The sequence below is a fragment of the Triticum dicoccoides genome, chromosome 4A (genome assembly GCF_002162155.2).
Source record: "Triticum dicoccoides isolate Atlit2015 ecotype Zavitan chromosome 4A, WEW_v2.0, whole genome shotgun sequence".
Classification (NCBI taxonomy): Eukaryota; Viridiplantae; Streptophyta; class Magnoliopsida; order Poales; family Poaceae; genus Triticum; species Triticum dicoccoides.
The window spans coordinates 353795555-353813018 of NC_041386.1; the positions used below are offsets into that span (position 1 = coordinate 353795555).

Sequence of the window (17464 nt, forward strand, 5' to 3'; positions counted from 1 at the left end):
CGGGCTGGAGGCAGCAAGCACGGGCACAGGCCAGGCGCAGCGGCAGGCTTTCTGGCGAGGGGACGAGGCGGCTGAGGGCGAGGTGGTGGAGGCCAGGTCTGACGCGAGGAGATGTGAGGGAGCCGGAAGGAGCTGCGGCGGCAGAGGTAGTCAGCGGGGAAGGAGCTGCGGCGGTAGCGTCGCAGGCTTGCCAGCACTAGAAACGAGGTGCAGGAGAGGAGAGTCCGGCGAGGAAGACCGCGAGCAGGGGCGGCGTTGCACGAGCTCCTCTCTGGTGCGTGAAGTGGGAGACGAGGGAGATGGGGCGCTGGGCCTGGCGGCGCGAGGGGAGAGGGTGAGGGAGAGATCGAGTAGGGAGAGAGATGGCGGCGCGCGTGGGCACGAAGGAGGGAGAGATCGAAGGAGAGGGTGGTTTCGGTCGGGCCTAGTGGCTGCTAGGGTTAGAGCCAGTGCGGGTTGGGCCTTAGGTGCAGATGGTCCAGCGAAGGTTGGACCAAATTGGGTCGGTGCAGGAGGTTGGAGGCCCAGCTGGGGCTGGCTCCTCTCTCCTCTCTTTAGAAAAAAGATTTAAAACAGATAACTGAAAGAAAAAGGAAAGAGGGGGGTTACGAATGGGGATTTGTCAAGGGTCTATTTTCACGGCCTTGCAAAAATGTGAGGAATTTAAATAAAATGGAAGAGGAGCTTTGGAGGAAAAAAAGATTCGCCACATGTTGAATTTAATTCAACATGTTTGAATTTTGAAACCATTTGAACGAACTCTAAATGGGCTGAGATTTGAGAAGATGATCCCACACATTAGATGTGATTTATGAGCAAATTTGGAACATTAATGGAGAAAGTAAAATTGCAACTCAATTTGCAATTTAACTTAAAAAAAGTCTAAAAGGAAGTATATGAAGTTGAGACGGATAAAAGAAGAGTTGAAGAGTGGTGCAATTGTGTTATGGGTGATTCCAAGTTAATGGAATATTTATAATAGCTCCCTAACAATATTGGGAGGATATATGTTATAAAGAGAAAATCACCATGTGCATTTCCCTCGATTTAAATGGATCAAAGATCCATGCAATTTATTTAGTTGAGTTTTAAAAAGGGGTGCATAATGACATGATGCAATGCAAATGATGCCATGATGAAATGCGGCAAGCAAAAACAAATCACACCACGAAATCTCGGAAACCCAGGAAGACATCAAAAGCTCCGGTCTTGAGGCGTTACCCCCTTCCTGGGGACAAAATGGTGGGCTCCTTCTGGTTGAAGAGCATCATGAAAATGCTGCACACCTTCAAGCAACATGCTATCTATAAACCTGGCCAAGGAGACACTACTCTCTTCTGGCATGACAAATGGATGGGCCAACCTTTGCAGCAACAACTTCCTGAGATGTTCCCATTTGTGATTAACACAAAGCTGACTCTGAAGCATGTGTTGGAGCAGCAAGATCTCAGCCACATCTTCTATAGACCGCTATCACTCCAAGCCTTCAACCAATTGAACTCCCTTCAGATTCACATACAAAGCATCACACAATCTATGGAACAAGACAAATGGTGTTACCCCTGGCCTAGTCAGCAATACTCCTTGATGAAAATGTACAAGCGCATCTGTGGAAAGAATGAAGCTCACTCAATCTTTAAGCAGATCTGAAAAACTTCTTGTCGGCACAGACACAAAATCTTCTTCTGGCTTTTACTTCATGACAAAGTTAGCACAAGAAATATGCTTAAACGCATAAATATGTTCCTACCAGATTATTCGTGTGCTATGTGTGTGGAATGTATTGAGGAAACTCTCATCCACCTTTTTTGGAACTACCTTTCTCATTGAGCTGTTGGCACAACTTATTGCCTACTAGAAACAGAGGGATTTCTCCTTATGGTGAAATTCAGTTGACCATGCTGAGGTTTCCCAAAGAATTTGCACTGGAGATTGTTATTATGGGAAACTGGAGTACTTGAATGGTGAGGAATGATAAGGTTTTCAGACACGCACCACCACACATCAACACATGGAAGTTCTACCTCAAGGAAGGCATGCAGATGCTATGCCTTCGCTCAAAGGAACACAAAGCGGCCCAGATTGGTAGTTGGATTGATCTGTATCCCATTGTACTAGACATGTTGTAAATATTTTATTATTATTATTGAAAATACCGTAGAACTATTGTTCTACGGTCCAGGTTTCAAAAATCAATTAGTTTTACATGCTTACCCATCATCCTGGTGGCAAATTCCAATTGCAAGCTTAACCCTTTCAGACTGCTCAAGGGCACAGAGCAAATTGTTTAGATTGTACATCTTTTTATACCGTGTTTTTTATATGGCGAGATCATTTGTTTTGTTTTTGTTCATGGCATTCTTTGGTATCAAAAGATCCATTTGCTTGTTTCTCTAGGTAAGCGTTGGTATAGAGAATCCTATATACTTAAGAAGTTCATCCCCACTACTTGATTTATCTAAACATTCATCATATCCACCTCAGCACACCTGCCACATCAACATTCTTAGATTGGCTTACATATGGGACCAACCAATACAGTGCCCCTGCCACATGAGCATCAGTTACTTGCTAAGGACCCAGCACAACCTGGCCATCACTCACGAGCGTCTCTCACCCTAATGCAGGGCTTCGCAAAGACAGTCATCCACCGCTCCTCTCTCTAGAAAAATTTTGGGGAAACGTTATGTGCCGGCAGACCGGCCGAAGCTTTGGCCGGTCGCTCGCGTACCGCTGGATCGCCCAGCGATTCTATGGCTAACAGGTCAACAGATTCATTAATTGTTTGCGTTGTTGGATTTCCTCCTCGGCCCACCACATGCCCCTTGGCCCATCACAGCTGCTTTTTTTTTCTTTCTCTCATCCTCCAATGCGTCGTCCGGCGAGCTGCGACCGTGGCGGCCGCATGCTGGAACCAGCGTCCCGGCGTACTGGAACCAGCGTTTTTTTTTGCTAAATCCATTCAAGTCGGAGCTACGACTGCAACGACGAAGACAGCCTTTTGCTGCAATCATCGTCAGTTTTTGTTACAATCGGCGAGGAAATTTGCTACATCCATTCATGACAGAGATGCGACCCGAGAGGGCGGCGAGGATGATTTTTGCTGGACCCATAACCCATAATTGTTTTTTGCTACTATCGGCGAGGTTGTTTTGCTACATGCATTCATGGCGGAAATGCAACCAGGGACGGGGACGATGAGGATTTTTGCTGCACCCGTAATTGTTTTTTGCTACTACCGACGAGTTTTCTTTTTTGCTACATTCGTTCATGGCGGTGACGCAACCTAGGACGGCGGCGACGGCGATTTTTGTTGCACCCATAATTGTTTTTTGCTACTACCGGCGATGTTTTTTGCTACATCCATTCATGGTGGAGATGCGACCAGGGACGGCGGCGACGACGATTTTTGTTGCACCTGTAATTGTTTTTTGCTACTACCGGAGAGGTTTTTTGCTACATCCATTAATGGCGAAGATTTGACCCGTGACGACGGCGGCGACGATTTTTGCTGCAACCGTCATTGTTTTTTTCTACGACCGGCGAGGTTTTTTGCTACATACATTAAATGGCGTTGGCTGGCTACTATCGTTCGTGCAACCCCGTGCAGCGAGCGTCGAGGGTGAGGGTGGCGGCGACGCATCGGGGATGCTTCAACCAAGTTACTTTCTGAAAGTATTTGGTGATTATTGTTTGTAAACAAGCTAGGAATCTACTTCCAAGAAATTGTTATTGTTTCTTAATGGAATGCTTCCGTGAGTGCTTTTTCAGTTGTAGAAATATGCTGGAAAAAATACACCAATTTTGCTTTCATTGTTTTTGTTTTTTGGTTTATGCTACAATGCTACATACAATTTTTTTTACTTTGATTTGTAGGTTTTGTTGTGAAATTTTGCCGACATAGGTGATACACTCTAAAAACAAGTGCAGACTCCCTGTGTAGATAGCAGTGAGAAGTGTAGCATCATTAGGGTGGCTCCACACACGTAACAACATGCAGAATGCACGACATGGCGCTGATGCACGTGGGACAAGCGACGCGACGTGCGTACATGAGCAAAGAAAGGAACGGCCCGGACAGCTTTTTATCTCACCACTTCAATCCGACGGGATTAAAATAGTCAAATCGTATGTGCGCGGTGCGACCGGCCGAAATTTCGGCCGGCGCACCGGCGCCTATCAATGGCCAAAAATGTTCCCCTTTCTAAAGTATCCATGGCAGCGGGCATCCATCTCAGTGTGCGGCGCTCCTCCGACACAACCCGGCCATCCTGCGCTGGTCACTTTCTTTGGCACAACCGCCGGTCTAGGTCACCTTCGCCACTTACCAGGATTCCCCCCTTGCTGGTGTGATGCATGCGTCGTCGTGCCACTTCGGATCCATCTCTACGTGAGGCGCTCCTCCCGCACAATCTACCTGTCATGGGACTCTCACTGCCTCTGGCACAATGACCGGTCTAAGTTACCTCCGCCCATCGTCAGCAGCTCCGTCGATGGCGTCCTCCACCCCGGCTTCGCCCTGCAACAGGTCTCTGTCAAGTACATCAACCTCGACAGCATGTGCGTCCAGGGGCACCTCGAGTGGCTGGTACATCGTCGTTCTTCAATGCTAGATTGACTGGGTGTATCTTGGTTGACTAGGTTTTTTTTGGTCGAACAGGCTGATGGGTGTATCTGCGTATGGGGATATTGAGCTACCCACATCTGCCACAATGGTAGCCATTTTTTGTATGTTGAGGTCATGTGAGTAGGAACTCCTACTCATTTGTGTCCGTGATAGGTTTGCGGCAAGGACAGATTACTTCCTGGTACGTGATAGGTTTTGTACTTTGTTCTTCAGGTTTCATTCTATTTTCAGTATTTCTTTGTTATAAAAGAGGTCACAGTAAGCATAAACAACCGATCAAAATCAGCCTCTCGTGAGATCCAGTCGTAACACACAGACTGGTCGAGCCAAAAGGATCAGACTGAAGTGCTTTCGATCTTCATTGCTCCCTTGGTGCGTCCTGCACCAGTTTCTCCTCTCCCCCACTTAGCTTTTAATTATGGATTTAAGAAACACAAATGCATGTAGGGATCTAAGTAAATAGCAACAATAGTTATTAATGGTTACAAATATTTTCCTTTCATCTCCCTCTCAACTTGCTCTAAAACAGTTCCCAATCCCACAACTATTAAATCCCTCTACAGAAACTGCTCTACAGGTCCATCGTTTCAGCATCTGGTCCATTAATGTCTTTAAACTGAGCCAAGAGAATGATAATACACCAAGGTTGGGGATGCATGTACATCGCCCCCGGCTACAATTCACAGTTAGAAACATGTATAATAGTGCAATCGTCATCAGATGTGCCCGCCTGCTTGAGTCCTTATCTCTGCCACCGGCATGCACTCTGGAATAGTTGCCCGCTTCCAGTTTTCATTACCAAAAAAGGCTTTCGCCCCGCTTTATAAATAAAGCAAACCGCCCAGAGCACACATACAAGATCTAGTACAGAACACACACACCCAAGACACACACCGAGATCCGAAGGTTCTGCTGAGGGCACAACTCAACAAGCCCAGAAATAAACACCTAAAAAGGCTGAAGCCAAGGCGAGCGCTCGCCAAGCATCTAGTCAGGATCTGGAGGAGGCGGAGGGGGTGGTGGCGACAGGCGGACGGCCATCAAACGAATGTCGGCGATGAAGGCGGAGATGGCGTCCCGGTCGCGAGGGCGGCTAAGCGGCTGCCAGAGCTGCAAAAAACCAGACAGTTTGAAGAGAGCATTAGTAGCCTGACGAAGCGGAGTGCGCTGAATCACAAGCTTGTTGAGAATCGTCCAGATGGTCCACGCGAGGGCCCCAATCTCCAGCCACCTAATGTGGCGAGTGGGCAAGGGGAGGTCCGGAGTTCGTCGAAGAGGTCAGGGAAGTTGGTGTGGCTCCAGTTACCACTGACCGCCTCTCTAAAGCAACTCCACATAAACTGGGCAGAAACGCAGTTGAAGAAGATATGGTTCGAGTCCTCGGGGGTACTGCAGAGCGGGCACAGGCCAGAGCCCGGACCATTGCGCTTGCGGACCTCAACCCCGGACGGGAGCCAACCGCGGATCCACTGCCACAAGAAGATCCGGATCTTCAGAGGAACGCGAATGGCCCATACAGCTAGGAGGGGAGGCGGTGCAGTGGAGGGGGCGATGGCAAAGTAGAGGGACTTGGTGGAGAATTGCCCCGATGGTTCAAGGCGCCACCGAACCTCGTCCAGGCCGGTATCGACATCTGGCACATGGAGGGCGATGCAATCAAGAAGCTCCTGCCAAGCGGCAGCTTCTGGAGGCCCAAATGGCCTCCGGAATGCGAGGCGCCCTCAGACAATAAGGACCCGTTCGACGGAGATAGTCGGGATGACAGCAATGGAGAAGAGATCGGGGAACCGAGCTGCAAAGGGGGAGTCACCCGCCCAGCGGTCAAACCAGAACATGGTCGCCGATCCCGATCCGACCGCTATGGAGGTCCCAATACGGAGGACGGGAAGCAACTAGATGACAGACTGCCAAAATTGGGATCCCCCAGATCGCTGACAGAAGGCCAAAGGTTGGCCGCGTAGGTATTTATTCCGGATGATGTCTAGCCACAGCCCACCATGACCTTCATTCTCCCATGCTTCCTCTTATCCCTGAGCTTATGGATTTGAATTTGAATGTTACGCTCTGATTCAAAAGGTGCTTGAAGTTTTGTCGGCAAGGGACACCATGACTTCGTTGTTTCTTAGGTATCTTGCTATTCATACTCATCGCTTGATTTTCTTATTTACACACTGAATGGGCACATGGATCTTTTAGACTTCTATTGTGTTAATTTTACTGTTTGCTTGAAACTTCCATCACTGAATTTAAGTAGTTACATTGGATAACCATGCAACTTGTGTTTGAAGTAGATAGCATGATTGTTTGCTCCCATAGATTCTTCCATGCAATGTATTTCCTTAAAAAGTTTAGCTATAAACTAAATCGAGAATCCCTGCTTCCTTTAAGCAATTTCCATTTGTATGATTTGCATAGATGGATAGAGCTGAAAATACTTAAGAGCCATCTTTTTTAGTCCTTGAGCCTCATGTTTCGTTTTTCACAGCTTGGATGACTATACAAGTTTAACCTTTGCAATTATGTTGTTTTTTCGCTACATGCAAGAATTTCTTGAACTACTCTGCCTTCTTTCCAGAATTAGTTGTATGCTTTCTTAAAGGAAACCACTAGGCATCAGACTTCTGATTTTTTGCTCCCATCATACTAGTTGTAGGCATTCGATTAGAATCACATCCATCATCTGATTTGCTGTTAAAACCCACGCGAGATTTGCTCCTTAGTGGACACCACTAGGCATCAGACTATAGACAATCTGCATCTGTCAGACTAGTGGAAGGCCGTCCGATGAGGTGCATCCAGGTCGTCCGATCCTAATCAGGGCCACGCAAGATTTGTTGACTTATTTGTTAATTGATTGCTTCCTTCATAACTGCTCCTTCAATCCTCGCTAATCTCTCTATTATGGTAACTCCGAATATACAGCATGCACATGCACCGCTAGAATTAAGTTTGTTTTCAACTATTGCATCGCATAATTGCTTTCAGCGTCTCAACAATATGCTTCGATTACAACCAAATTTATTCAATCTAATAGTAGAAATTGTGTTTGAGCTAACAGAAATTTGTGCCGATTATGATGGATATTTATTTCCTACTAAACAGAGTTTGTTTCTGTCGACTAAAAAAATCGCTTCCATTGCAAGTTAACTTTGCTTCTCTTGGTGACAGTTACATTTATTTTTGCTAAGACATAAATTGTACGTTTTTAACAAACAAAAGTTTGCTACCAGAGAGAAAGGAATTTGCTTCCATGCAACAAAAGCTTAATACAAATACAAAAAAATTACATAAGAAAAATTGTTACAAGATCCACCCATAAGATGGCTGGGAAGCAAGGGTATATTTTCAAATGAAAAAATTACATACAAAAAACTGTTACAAGGCCCATGCATAAGATGCCTGGAAAGCAAGGGTATGAGTTCAGCAGCGCAATTGGGAACGCAAACACGAAATGTTGCCGAATAAATATTGTTGCCACTATGACGGAAGCAAGGGACATTGTAGCCATCTAATAGCGCAACATGGCAGTATCCTGGTAGTGGTAGGTTGCAGAAGCTCGAACTCACGCACTACGTCAGCAAGCGCATCCTTAGGGAGGGCTTCGGTCGTTATCCGCCAAAGTCTCCACCACGTCCTCCGCCGCCATTCTATGGGGAGGTCCGTGCAAGGCTTTTGAGAAACCAATGGTGCATGGTTGACATCATGTGGCACAAAACATGCAGCTGAAGCTTCTCTGAGAATACCAGAGAATGTTTGAATTATCAAAACATGGCAGTGGAAGCACGAAATAATGAAATAAGCATGGCTTACACGAAGCAACAATTTGGTCTATCAGAACATACATGATAGGTAGTGGAAGCATGGAAAATTGAGAAGAAATAAAGCATTTCTATAGAAACATATGTGATACGTAAAAGTGGAAACCATAGCTTACACGGAGCAGCGATTTGATTGATCCAAACATACATAATAAGCAATGGAGGCATATAAAATTGAGATGAAGAGAGAACTTAATACTGTAGGAAACATATGCGACACAAAAGTAGGAACTATGACTTTACAGGAAGGAACGAGTTGGTCTGTCACAGCATACACTTTGTTGTGTTTTGATCAAAATGGTGCTGAAACCAAAAAGAACAATAGAAACACACAAAAAACACGGACTATGGAAGCAAACTACCTACACCAAAGAAACATACAAAATATAATATGGTGCATGGCATATTACAATAGTGATAACAATAAGAAAATAAGCAGGAAGTATGGAAGCATTCTAACAAAACAAAAGCAGCATCAGAAGTATAATTTGGAAGCCCCATCAGTACGAAGCAGGCAAAGAATTAAGTGAAGCCTGCGCAACATATATGTGATGAAACTAGGAAGAATGGGAGCACTGTTCAAACTAGAATACCTTGGAAATATAGAACAACAAGGGCACAAAGGTAGTCACACGGTTGTACTTATGCAACTTAGTGCTACCAACCATGAAGCACAATGCCAATGTTTAGGTTAATTACAATGGTGTTGACTGATGGGAACAGTAGAAATATAACAAACTATATCGACCAAAGAAACATATGGGAGCATGACATATTGCAATGATGAAAATAATGGCAAGATAAAAAAATTTAAATGAAGCAGGTAGAATGGAAACAATATATCTGAAACTGGGTAAGCACATGAAGTACAATTTAGAAGTGTAGTAGGTAGGGAGCATGAAAAAAAAGTGATATCTCAATATGGATCATCTAAATTGGAAGTATAAAATATTGAAAATAAAAAACAACTAAGATTTGCACCATCTTGGGGATGAATGTTTCTGTCACCTACATTCTAAATTCACAAAATTTGGTTGAACTATGGAAGCTAATCAATTAGACAGAAGAGGTATATGTAGTCTAATTTGGAAGCATGAAAATAGTGCTATGTCAACATATCTATGGAAGCAAATCAATTAGACAGAAGAAATATGGTCAATTCAGTCAACGATCCATTCTATGAGACCCCCTGGAGCTAAGAATTTGCTAATATTAAGAAGATTACCCCATTTTTTGCAAATGAGGTATTTCCTTCTCGGTGGGAGACCCTTGACAATATCATGTAACCGACCAGCTGAATATCGACTCTGTAGCATGATCGACTCCTTTTTAGTCATTGTTGATGTCAGCTGAGAACACATGGAATACGGATTGTTAGCATTTCCATAAAAAAATTGTTTCGTAAGGAATGAAGTGATAGATTTGCTCTGTTGTGGAATTAGTTGTATGGAAGCAATACACTAGAAAATAACAGTATATATATGTTGACTGATGACACGAAGGATGACAGAAGCACGAAAATATGGACACTACAAATACGGTGCATGGTATTTTAATAAGCTTGGTCCCAGGATGGGGATGCATCTGTTAGTATTTTTGGCATGTATGCATTTTTCTGGGAAAACAGTATCCAAAAGGGGACAATTACGAAGGAATTTTGTGTGATGGAATCATGGAATTTATGGTGCATTTCGTGCAATTTAGGGTGCATTTTTATTCTTTGATGGAAGCATGGAAATTCAAACGGGGTAAACCTAACAAATTTAGCGCCAATATGGGGGGCACGTTTACTTGGATGCTGTGTTTACAGGAAGCATTGTAGGATGCATTGAAAAGGAAGTGTCGCAGCAATTCTAAAATAGATTTGAAGCATCGACAAGAATTGAAACAACTTAATAATCGAAACAATACTAGGCCGGCAATGAACAAAAATAACAATTTTCATCCATCTGAAGGATGCATTACACATCAAAATCTGTTGCAAAAATTACAAAATCCCCAAAATGTGGGGCACTCCATGAAGTGCACATACCTTTGATTCAGGGGTGGGGAGCTTCAAAATAGGGCCGCAATTTAGAAATCCAATGGCCAATACTCCGGCCGGCCGATCCAAATCGATGGGGATGCAGCCGATTCAGTAGATGGGATAGCCTAGCGACTGAGAAAACTCCGCAGAATCTGACAGGGTAGTGTCGGTGGAGTGGACTGTGTGGTAGCCATGCTGATCGGCGGGGAGGCTCGAGTGGGGAACAATGGGGCAGGAGGCTGGGTGCTGCGGTCCACCGATGTGAGGCGGATGGAGCGGGCTGGTGAGGTGGAGCTGCGAGGTCGCGGCGGTGGCCGGGGTGGTCGCGGAGCGGAGAGGTGTCGCGGTGAGACGGCGGCGGAGCAGGGGATCTGGTGAGCGAGCTGGCGGCGAGGCGACTCAGGTGGGAAGCAGAGCTCTGGCATGGCCGGCGATTATAATGCTATATCGAGAGATTTGGGGAGATGATTGCGAGCGGGGGTATGCACAGATCGGGGCTTTCCTTATTTCTTTTTTTAACACGACGAAATCTGGAGCATCTCCTTCACAACGAATCGACGGACGTGGATTGGTCTGGCGCTGGCGTCGCTTCAGACTATAGATCAGAAGTGTTTACCTTAGTTGTATTTCTGCTTCCAAACAAATGCGGACAATTAGGTTTGCTTCCAAGATTCCCTAAAAACGTGCTTCCAAGATTTATGCAATGATTTTCTCCATTCAATTTATTTCTCCTTGTAAGTTATTATTTTTGGAGCGCAACACATATTTTCTTCCATCGATTCAATAATCTGCTTCAATTGCGTACAATCAAATTTGTATTTTTAGGGTCAATCAAATTTGTTTTAATCTAAGGAAAATCTGTGATTATAAATATTTTCTTTGTTTTCACTGAAGCAAGAATTTATTTCATTGGCTCACAATCTGTTTCCACTGCAACTTGAATTTTCTCTTACCCCCCAAAAAATATCTGCTTCCAAAATATAAAATGGATCCCATTTTAGATACATTGTTTTCACAAGAGACGGAAATTTGTTTCCAAAGGAAAAGTAATCTGCTTCCGTGAAACAAAAGACTAATACTATAACAATATGTATCAATTATATTATAGCAAAATCTAATACAAAATTGCCACTTAAGATAGCTGGGAAGCGAGGGTATTGTCTTCAGCTAGGCATCGCAAATTCGCAATAGTGAACATGATCTTGGTTGTTGTCTCTCACATGTCTCCACCATCTCCGTTGATCAATACTGTCGACATCATGGGGAAAGGGCAGTGCGAGGTAATTGGGAAAACAATGATGCATGGTTGGCATCGTGTGGCGCAAAACATTTGTCCAACAGAAATACATATGAGAAAATAAGATTATTTTATCTATCACAACATACATGATATGCAATGGAGTCGTAGACAAGTGAAAAAGTCACTACTGAAAAAACATAAAAGTAGGAAGCATGGCGTACGAGAACCAACAATTTGAAATGTCGAAACAGTGGAAATATAGATAATTCGGATGAAAAAAACAAAAAGGTAGGAAGCATGTCTTACATGAAGCAATAATTTGATCTATGAAAACATTCATGATAGACAGTCGAAGCATGCATGTAGCACGAGGGCAATGTTTACATACCAAGGGTGCGGTCAGATGTGAACAATTAAAAAAAATTAAGCGAGAACTATGGAAGTAAACTACCTAGAATGAAGACAAATATGCGATAATGAGGAGAAGACCAAAATTTATATAATAAGTTGCAGGAAGTATGGAAGAAATCTGCATAAACGAAAGAAGCACTTGAACTATGATTTGGAAGCACACAGGAAACATGAAAATATGCTATATGAATATGGCTCATCTTAATTGGAACTATAGAACATTGAAAATGAAAGTACATTAAGATTACAGCTAACATGGGGATGCATGTTAGATGTACTTGTACATACAAAATTAATCAAATCTTGTTTACTTATGGAACCTAAATCTAGCCTGAAGAAGTATGCATATTGCAATTTAGAATCTCCATGGCCACCCCCTCGGCCGAGATGACGTGTCCAAGGTAGGCGACTGAACGCGTCCCAAACGAGCACTTCGAGTGCTTAAGATGAAGATGATGCGCTCGAAGCTCGTTAAAGACGATGGCGACGTGCTGAAGGTGCTCCTCCACGAGGCGTTGTAGATAAGAATATCATCGAAGAAAACAAGCACAAACCAGCACAAGTAGGGGCGGAGGACGTTGTTCATCAGAGACTGAAAAGTCGCCGGTGCATTGGAGAGACCAAATGGCATGACCAAGAACTCGAAGTGGCCGTGATGAGTCCGAAACGCCATCTTGGCGATGTCATCCGGGTGCATGTGCACCTGGTGGTAACCCGACCGGAGAATCGAGCTTGGTGAAGAAGTGTGCCCCATGTAGCTCGTCCAGGAGCTCATCGACCACCGGGATAGGAAACTTGTCCTTAAACGTCAAGGCATTAAGGGCGCGGTAGTCAATGCAGAAGCGCCACGTGTCGTCCGACTTGCAGACGAGGAGAACTGGTGCCGAGAACGGTGATGTGGAGATCCGGATGATGCCCGCGGCGAGCATCAGCGTGCATTGCCGCTCCAACTCGTCCTTCTGCAGCTTCGGATAGCGGTATGGCCGGACTGCCACCAGCGCCGAGCCCGGTAAGAGATGAATGTGGTGATCATACACCCGGGCTGGCGGGAGGCCCCGCGGCTCGTCGAAGAGGTCACCGTGCTTCTGCAGGAGGTGATCCAAAAGTGGGTGCTCGGCCTCGGTGGTGGTCGCTGCCAACTGGAGCTGCGGCGTCACCGGTGAGGCGCCCCCAACTCCCTCCCACTGGACACGGCGGCCGAGACTCTAGAAGGTCAACGTCAGGGCGTCGAAGTCCCAGAGGATGGGACCGAGGGTCCACAAGAAGTCGACGCCGAAGATGAAGTCAAAGCAGCCCAAGTCGATGCCCGCGCACGTGATGGAGAAGTGCTCGTCACCGATGGTGATGGGCACATTCCGCGTGAGCCCATCACATCGGAGACGGTCGCCGTTGGCCACCATGACCCGAAGTTGCTCCCCGCCCGTCGGCTAAAGCGCTAAGCGGCGCATGGCAGGCGCTCGCCGTGTATCATCACCGGCAAGATCATGGTCCGCTCATCGCGGATGTCGACAAGCGCATGGAGCGAGACCACGAGTGACGTCACCGGGGAGGTCTCGGCAGCCGCTGGGAGCGGTAGCTCGCCGAGCCCGTCGGCCAGGGAGTCCTCCTCGACATTGTCGGCCGTCTCCAAGTAGAAGAGGCGCGGGCAGACATGGCCCAGTGCATAGGGCTCATCGCAGTTAAAGCAAAGCTCCTGGCGCCAATGCTCTAGCTACTCAACCTGAGAGAGACGACGGAAGGGCCGCGTCGCGGCCGGGATGGTTGTCGCTAGAGCATCTGGGGGTGGCCGGCCCCATGCAGGGGGCTGCCTCGCGGCTTGTCGGCCTCCTCGAGCGGGGCCGCCTGCTGCATGGCCTGGGCGTGACACTTGAAGGCGTGAGCGTAATACATGGCCATCTGGAGATCCTAGGGTCCCCGAAGCTCCATGTCAACATGGATGTGATCCGGAAGTCCACCAACAAAGAGGTCGGCCCACTGCTGCGCCGTCATGCTCGATGCGTGGCATGCCAGGGCATGGAATCGGTTGGCGAAGTCCTGCACCGTGGAGGTGAAGGGAAGGCGGCCTTGCTCTACCATGCGGCTCCCGCGGATTGGTGGCCCAAAGCGAAGGAGGCAGACCTCGCGAAAGCTCTCCCAAGGAGGCATGCTGCCCTCGTCCCGCTCGAGGGTGTAATACCATGTTTGTGTCGTGCCGCGGAGGTGGTAAGAGGCCAGCCAGGTGCGCTCTGATGCTATGGTGCGCTGCCCATGAAAGAACTACTTGCACTGGTTGAGCCAGTTGAGGGGGTCCTCCGTGCCGTCATAAGTGGCAAAGTCAATTTTGGCGAACCGTGGCGGCGTCTGGGTCGGAGTGTTGTGGACAACTGGCTCAGAGGTGCGGAGCAGCGAGGCTGGGGACGCCCGGTCAGTGCTGGCGCGGCACGCATAGTGACCCGTGGAGCCGGATGGGTCGCCGTACTACAGAGTGGGCGCCGGCGGGTCCCCAGCCAATGTGTAGACGGGCGATAGTGATGATCCGGTCAGCCAAGCCAGAATTGGGGACGGTGACGGCCGGAAGCGGACTTGCTGGATCGGTATGGCTCCCTGCATGGTTGACCCGGGCCCAGTGCTGGGTGGCGGCGGGGCTGACAACGGCGACTGCGGCGGGAAGGACCTGGGCGGTGTGGGTGGCGTGGCGAGGGCCGGCGCTGACCACTGCGGCCATTGTGGCGCAGCGGCGGGCGGTGGCTGCAGCGGCCAGTGGTGGTGGAGGGCCCCTGCAAGCGCCGTGAGTGCCGAGTACCATGACAGGGTGATACGTCTCCAACGTATCTATAATTTTTGATTGTTCCATGCTATTGTATTATCCATCTTGGATGTTTTATATGCATTTATATGCTATTTATATGATTTTTGGGACTAACCTATTAACCTAGAGCCCAGTGCCAGTTTTTGTTTTTTCCTTGTTTTGAGTATCGCAGAAAAGGAATATCAATCGGAGTCCAATTGACCTGAAAATTTACGGAGATCATTTTTGGACCAGAAGAAGCCCACGGAGCATTAGAGATGGACCAGAAGAGTCCCGAGGCCATCACCAGGGTGGGGGCGCGCCCTACCCCCCTAAGCGTGCCCCCTGCCTGGTGGACGCCTTGTGGACCCCCCCCTGACTTGTTCCCGACGCCAATGCCTCTTATATGTCCCCAAACTTCCAGAAAATAACCTAGATCGGGAGTTCCGCCACTGCAAGCCTCTGTAGCCACCAAAAAACAATCAGGACCCTGTTCTGGCACCCTACCGGAGGGGGGATCCCTCACCGGTGGCCATCTTCATCATCCCGGCGCTCTCCATGACGAGGAGGGAGTAGTTCACCCTCGGGGCTGAGGGTATGTACCAGTAGCTATGTGTTTGATCTCTCTCTCTCATGCTCTTGATTCGGCACGATCTTGATGTATCGCGAGCTTTGCTATTATAGTTGGATCTTATGATGTTTCTCCCCCTATACTCTCTTGTAATGGATTTATTTTTCCCTTTGAAGTTATCTTATGGGATTGAGTCTTTAAGGATTTGAGAACACTTGATGTATGTCTTGCATGTGCTTATCTGTGGTGGCAATGGGATATTCAAGTGATCCACTTGATGTATGTTTTGGTGATCAACTTGCAAGTTCCGTGACCTTGTGAACTTATGCATAGGGGTTGGCACACGTTTTCGTCTTGACTCATCGGTAGAAACTTTGGGGCACTCTTTGAAGTTCTTTGTGTTAGTTGAATAGATGAATCTGAGATTGTGTGATGCATATCGTATAATCATACCCACGGATACTTGAGGTGACATTGGAGTATCTAGCTAACATTAGGGTTTTGGTTGATTTGCGTCTTAAGGTGTTATTCTAGTACGAACTCTACGATAGATCAGACGGAAAGAATAGCTTTGTGTTATTTTACTACAAACTCTTGAATAGATCTATTAGAAAGGATAACTTTGAGGTGGTTTCGTACCCTACAATAATCTCTTCATTTGTTCTCTGCTATTAGTGACTTTGGAGTGACTCTTTGTTGCATGTTGAGGGAAATTTATATGATCCAATTATGTTATTATTGTTGAGAGAACTTGCACTAGTGAAAGTATGAACCCTAGGCCTTGTTTCAACGCATTGCAATACCGTTTTCACTCACTTTTATCATTATTTACCTTGCTGTTTTTATATTTCAGATTACAAAAACCTATATCTACCATCCATATTGCACTTGTATCACCATCTCTTTGCCGAACTAGTGCACCTATACAATTTACCATTGTATTGGGTGTGTTGGGGATACAAGAGACTCTTTGTTATTTGGTTGCAGGGTTGTTTGAGGGAGACCATCTTCATCCTACGCCTTCCACGGATTGATAAACCTTAGGTCATCCACTTGAGGGAAATTCGCTACTGTCCTACAAACCTCTACACTTGGAGGCCCAACAACGTCTACAAGAAGAAGGTTGTGTAGTAGACATCAAGCTCTTTTCTGGCGCCATTGCCGGGGAGGTTAGCGCTTGAAGGTATATCTTTAGCTCTTGCAATTGAATCTTTTTGTTTTTTGTTTTATCACTAGTTTAGTCTATAAAAAAAACTACAAAAAATGGAATTGAGGGTGCCTCATATGCTTCATCTTTTTAATATCTTTCGTGAAAATGATGGAAATAAAAATTGTGCCCAAGTGCTAGAAGAAGAATGCATCAAAATGTTTGGCACTAAATCTTCGAATGATGAGCATGATTGCAATGTTGTTAGTACGGACTCTTTAAATATCGATAGTACTATTGATGATTGCACTAGTCATGATGAAAATGTCTCTTATAAGCATGTCAATTTTTGTGGAGTGCATAGAGCTTGCAAGCACACACCAAATAGGTAAGATAGATTTTGCAAGAGGCATAAGTATTTAGAAACTAAATGGTTGCAAGATAGGCTAGATGCTTGTGCTGAAAATTTAAAATTTCTTTGCCATCCTTGTGAACTTTGCAATGAACGTGATCATTTAAATCCCCAATGCAAATTGTTTCATGATCGAACCGTGTCCAAAAATTGTGATGAATTGATTTCCCTTTCACATCATAATGAACTTAGTTTGCTTGTGGGTTATGAAGAAGTGAAACGTATAACTAAGGAACTTCCAGAATTTGTCCTTGATAAAGCTCTTGATTTTGATCTAGAGGAAATTTATATGTACTGTGCGGTGAATTGCGTTGAAAATTCTTATATTGCCAATTACATAAAGACAAGAGAACAAATAGAAGATGAAGAGAATACTAATTAAAGGGAAGAGACTTCCCAATATCCTCCTATTTATTTCTTATGATGAATCAGGTAACGAGGAAGA

The 17464-nt window shown here is 46.0% G+C and overlaps 1 long non-coding RNA gene across 1 annotated transcript; it reads right to left on the minus strand.

Annotated features, from left to right (window-relative positions):
- Positions 1 to 7894: 7894 nt before the first annotated feature.
- On the minus strand, positions 7895 to 10956 carry LOC119285904. Its single transcript, XR_005139968.1, has 3 exons — positions 10478 to 10956; positions 9671 to 9794; positions 7895 to 8360 (listed from the first exon to the last, which is right to left on the minus strand). It is a non-coding gene; the product is annotated as an uncharacterized LOC119285904 (long non-coding RNA).
- Positions 10957 to 17464: the final 6508 nt, after the last annotated feature.